Here is a 6,000-nt window from a genome sequence, read left to right on the forward strand (position 1 = left end):
TACCCACTGCGCCGCTCTTATAATCATTTATACTTTATATATTAAAATAGTTCTGTATTGTCAATTATATATAAATATAAATGATAAACTGGCTTTAAGCTTTTAAAATGAAAATCCATTGATTTGCACTGATAAATTAATATTTGCTTATTTAATATTTACACTTCATCAACAGTGTTTATTTCTCCCTTGTCATTTTAAATGGATCATATATCTGATAATGATATCTGTTAATCTTCAAGAGAGAAGTGAATTGCTGACTCTCTTGCAAGAAATAAATCACAGAAAATACAACTAGCAAAATATTCACAGAATTGTTAAGATGTTGATTAAAGTCTTCAACGGTGATTCCCATAAATCACTTACTGCTGCTTTAACTTGAAACACTGAGTTCAGCTCAAATTAACCAGTGTAACTCACAAAATTAAAAATATGGATGTGTCCAGAAAGTGTCCAAATACTTCTTTTTTATTACTATTAGAACTCTAACCAAATGTTTATCTTAAAAAGCTGTGCATTTGTCATTTCATTTGAAATTTAGCAGTTGCATACCTTTTGGGGACACTGCACATTTATGCAATGTGTTTGATTTCTGGGTCTGCTTTGTTTAACCTAAGTGTCAGGTAGGAAACTAGGCCATTTTTCCAGAGAGCATTTTTTTTCTGTGTACTTAATGCGCTCTCTGATTAAACTCTCCAACACATTCCCCTTTTACCTTTTACTTGCGTCAGAAAAAGAGGCTCTGGAAATGTCAGAAGGATTCTGTGACATATATGAGTTCAGTCGTCCATGAACACTTAAGTTACATCAAGAACTAAAGCTGACCACTGAGAATAAGATGACAACTTTGTATGTGGAGTTGAAGTCAGAATTATTAGCCTCCTGTATATTTTTCCCCCAATTTCTGTTTAACAGAGAGAATATTTCAACACTTTCTAAACATAATAGTTTTAATAACTCATTTAACTGATTTCTTTTATTTTTGCCATTATGGCAGTACATATTATTTGACTAGATATTTTTAAGGTATTAATATTTAGCATAAAGGGACATTTAAAGGCTCACTTAGATTAATTTAGGATAATTAGGCAATTCATTGTTCAATCATGGTTGGTTCTGTAGATCAAAATATTGCTTAAGGGGGCTAATAATATTGGCCTTAAAATAGTTTTAAAAAATTCAAAACTGCTTTTATTTTAGCTGGGGAAAAAAACAAATAAGACTTTCTGAAGAAGAAACAAATATTATAGGAAATACTGTGAAAAATTCCCTGCTCTGTTAAACATAATTTGGTAAATATTTGAAAAAGAAAAAAATTCACAGAGGAGGGTGAATAATTTTGACTTCAACTGTAAGTGTATGTTGTTACTAGCCTCAAATGCGTCGAGTTCATTATATCTAACTTGATGGAGGTTTGTTGCACAACAAGTTTGGTACATGCCCTAAACATTAACAGAATTACATCAGACAGTCAAAGGGTGGCCTTCTGGACAGCGTACGGTTGGGTTTATGATGTTTTTGTTTATATCAAGAATTCTGTGAAATCTTCATGAACAATATGTTCTGATTTGACAAGCATCAATTCAGACAACAGATCATAAATCTTGGGACAGTTTGTGGGAATTATGCATTTTTTGCATAGACTTTTACATGATTTTAAATTTTAATGAATAATCAAATCTTTTATGTGGATAAACAAATCTCAAAGTTTTTGATCAAGTCTAAACAGATCTAACTTCATTTAAAAACAGTTTGATTTCCACAGTTGCCATGAGTGTCAGTTTTTGAGACAAGGCCTGTGGAGGTCATGGCGAGCTGTAGCTTATCTTTATGATTTAACCCAGAGTGAGCAGGTGCGGCCTTGTTTCGTTGAGTAAATAAAGGGCAATATCACGAAAAAAAGGGTGAAAAACATGCTGATGGCGCATGAGAATGCTGATTCACTCTCACGTCATCTTGATCCTAGCAGGAAAACACACTGTTTGGAAATCTGGTGATCTCCAGCAGGGAGATTGCACACTGTTGTGATCTGTGAGTGGAAGTGAGCTGATTAAATAGGAAAGGAGAACATTTTTAAAAGCTGCGTCAGAGACAGAACTTTAAACCAGGAAAGAAAGTAGCATTTTTTCCATCCTGATGAAAAGGTCATCTGTCTCATTTTCAAGGGAAGATCGGACAAAGGGTCCAAAAGCTATTCTGGGCAAAACTGATGTGTATGTACTCTCAGTTATATACTGTACAGTAATTGTGCTTTAAATGCATCTACACTGTAAAACCCAGCAGTCAACTTTATCATATGAAATGAGTGTAGTTAACTCAAAATTGACTGAACGTTAATTCTAGTCATTTGGAAAGCGTTTTGAACTTAGTGTTGAAGGTAATGGAGTTTAAATGGAGTAAGTTCACAGTACAGTAGTTTTTAACTGAAATGGTTTGTAGCAATCGGTTTCCTCAAACGGTTTGAGTTGCCTTAACTTATTGGGTTTTACAGTACTCCGTCGGTTTGAGTTCTCTTCATTTATTGGGTTTTACTGTGCTCAAAATACTTTGTTTACTCGAATGGGTTAAGTTCACAGTACTCATTAGGATTAGTTTTTAAACTTAAATGCTTTGTTGTAAATGGTTTCCTTAAATGGTTTGAGTTACCTTAACTTTTTTCTGCAATAATTAGCTTAAATTTACTTGTATTATCTTTCATTTTCTAGATATGTTTGATGACTAAAATATTATTTTAATAAATGTATCTGTTTATTAAATCTGTTTTATTTAAATGCAACAAAATGAATTGCCTTTATTCACAGAGAAATGGATCGAAATATTCAAAAAATATTAATTTTCAAAATGGGGTGTACTCAATTATGCTCAGCATTGATTATTGAGCCTTTTGAAACTAAATGATGGAACTGTGTAAAAAAACTGAACATTATTATTGGATTATTACCTAATTGATGTGCCATCCAAAGGCATGTGTATTGATTTTGTTTTATATATGTTTTTTATACTCTCAAAATGCCAGACGTTGTTAAAAAATCCTCTTTAATCTTACACTGAAAAAAAAAAACAGCTACATCTGAGATGTCCTGAAGGTGAGAAATGAAAAGTGTTTTATGAGGTGAACTTTCGCTTTAATGATTCTCTCTGTTTAAACTCACTGGACTGATAGATGATGCAATAGCATTTTTAGTTTGCTTAACATCTGATGGGAAAAACATTTGCAGCTTGGATAGCCAGCCTTAGGGTCAATAAATTAACATAAACTTTTCAATTTTGGGTGAATTTATGCCTTTAAGTTATATCTGTGTATGAATGATGTAATCACGCATTTAGTTTGCTTCAGATCTGCTGATTCACCAGGGTGTAGTCCTACGTCCTTTTGTTCAAACTAGTGTCTTGGTGGGGGCAGAAAATGGGTCTTAAAACAGGCCTCTCTTACCAAAACAGGCATCTGAAAGGTGCTGAGGGGGATGGAGTGTTTTGTTAAAAAAAATAGTGACCTACATCCTCAATAGGGAGATTTTGGTGTTTTGTTCTGGAAATTTCCACTAAATAGTCTAAAGGGCTATAAAAAAAATAAAAATAAAAAACATAGCCTAGAATTTACAGTTTTCACCAAAAATACATTTTTTAATCTGTTGGACTGTCTTGCATCATATTACCGACCATTCTTTTCTAATAAAAAACAAATTCATATAAGCTATTATGTCTGTTTATGTTGTTGTAACCCACATCATAAAACTATGGCAGGCCTGTAGCCAGCCTGGTGAAAAGGGTGGCTCTTTTTCCCTTTTTTTTTTTACAGTTTTTTTGCTTCATTTTCTATTTAATTATGAGGTTTTAATACTGCATTTAGATACATTGGAAGCACTATTATTATTATTATTATTATTATTAGCTTATCAGATGGTCATCATACTACACTTTTTGATGTACTAAAAATATTTTTTTTATTTAGAATACAGAAATATAAAGAAAAAAACTTATTTTTTTATTTATTATACTTAAATGTTTTACCTTATCCTATATCATTAGAATTCATTCTTTATCTGTTAAAGTTTTAAATGAAAAACTCTAGCCTATTGTAATTTGTTATGCATATAACAAACTCAGCAGCACATTCAACTTTCCTCAGTCAGAATTTGGATATCTGAATATTGAATAATTAAAACATAATAATAATAATAATAATAATAATCATAATAATCATAATAATAATCATAATCATAATAACAATAATAATAAATGTAGAATTTTTCTAGCCTCTCTTGTAAAAGATAGTACATTTGAAAATGTATGAATTACAACAATAGCCAAATTATTATTCATTCAAATATTTTCTTTTCAGCTTAGTCCCTTTAATAATCTGGGGTCACCACAGCAGAACCCATCTCTGTGAAACCTCCATACACACTCATACACTACGGACAATTTAGCCTACCCAATTCACCTGTCCCAAATGTCTTTGGACTGTGGGGGAAACCGGAGTACCCAGTGGAAACCCATGCGAACGTAGGGAGAACTTGCAAACTCCACAAAGAAACGCCAACTGACCCAGCCGAGGCTCGAACCAGCGACCTTCTTGTTGTGAGGCGACAGCACTATCTTCTGCGCCACTGCGTCACCCCAAATTATTAATATTTAAGGTTAATATGGTCGGCTTTTGGTGTTTCACAATTTTGTATTGGTCAGTTTTTCTTTCAAGAATAAGGTCCAAGACTTCGAATAAAAGTTTGTTGTAAAATGCCTTTGCTATTTAACAACAATACAGTAGGTCAGTGGTGAAAGATGACTTCACTTACGTCAGATTCTACTTGGTCTTAAAGCCTTTGATGGGTTATTTTCACAATTTATGATGACTTAGCATTCAAAATAGTACCAATGAGCTCCTGTATGGGACAAATTCTGGACCTTTGTCAGTGGGGGTGGGCCTTTTGAACCAACCAAACCTCCCTGGCTACAGGCCTGTATGGTGCGGCTCAATATCAACTTCGATATAAAATGGCCCTGGGAGTAGGTATGTTGTTGTAAGTAAATAAATGCAGGTCATGGCTTTTGTTTAACACAGACTGCACATTATCTGATGCTGCTCTGTTTTAAACAGTTTGTTTATAATGTACAAATTACCAGTTAAAAGAGTTGACAGCTATTAAAAAACATTTTATCACCGTCTGCTGAAAAATTTCAACCATTTCACTTATGCTGTGTGAGAAGATCCATGATTGGATGTCCTCAGAAAAGTTTGTCATTTATTTGATCCAACTAGTTATGCATAGTTTAAAGTTAAGCGGGTATTATGTAATACTTATCAGACCATCTTAAATAAAAGTATTTTAAGTACAGTTGAAGTCAGAATTATTAAACCCCCTGAATCCCCCCGTTTTAATAACTCATTTCTAATTACTGATTTATTTAATCTTTGCCAGGATGACAGTAAATAATATTTTACTAGACATTTTTCAAGACACTTCTATACAACTTAAAGTGACATTTAAAGGCTTAACTTGGTTAGTAAGGTTAACTAGGCAGGATAGGATAATTAGGCAACTTATTGTATAACGATGGTTTGTTAAGAGGGATAATAATTTTGTCCTTAAAATTTTTGCTAAAAATTTTTTAAAACTGCTTTAATTCTATAGCCAAAATGAAACAAATAAGACTTTCTCCAGAGGAAAAAATATTATCAGACATACTGTGAATTTTTTTTTGTTCTGAGAAATACTTAAAGAAAAAAAATTCAAAGGGGGTTGAATAATTTAAACTTGGTACAACCCAACCTATTAGGCGACAGTCCTCAACATGGAGTGTTCTGCCCGGTCTTGCCTTTTCAGGGGATGAGGTCACGTGCGTTAGTGACAGTCAGTCAAACACAGGGGCGCGATTTCATTGGTTACTACGATTCTGGCAAGCCCCGCCCATGGGCTGTCCTCGGCGACGTAACGACCGATCAGCTGTTAATTTTCCACAACAATAACAAAGGGAGCAGTTGAGACCTCGGAGAAGAAA

This window comes from Danio rerio, chromosome 16 (assembly GCF_052040795.2).
Source record: "Danio rerio strain M-AB ecotype USA chromosome 16, GRCz13ab, whole genome shotgun sequence".
NCBI classification, from domain to species: Eukaryota; Metazoa; Chordata; class Actinopteri; order Cypriniformes; family Danionidae; genus Danio; species Danio rerio.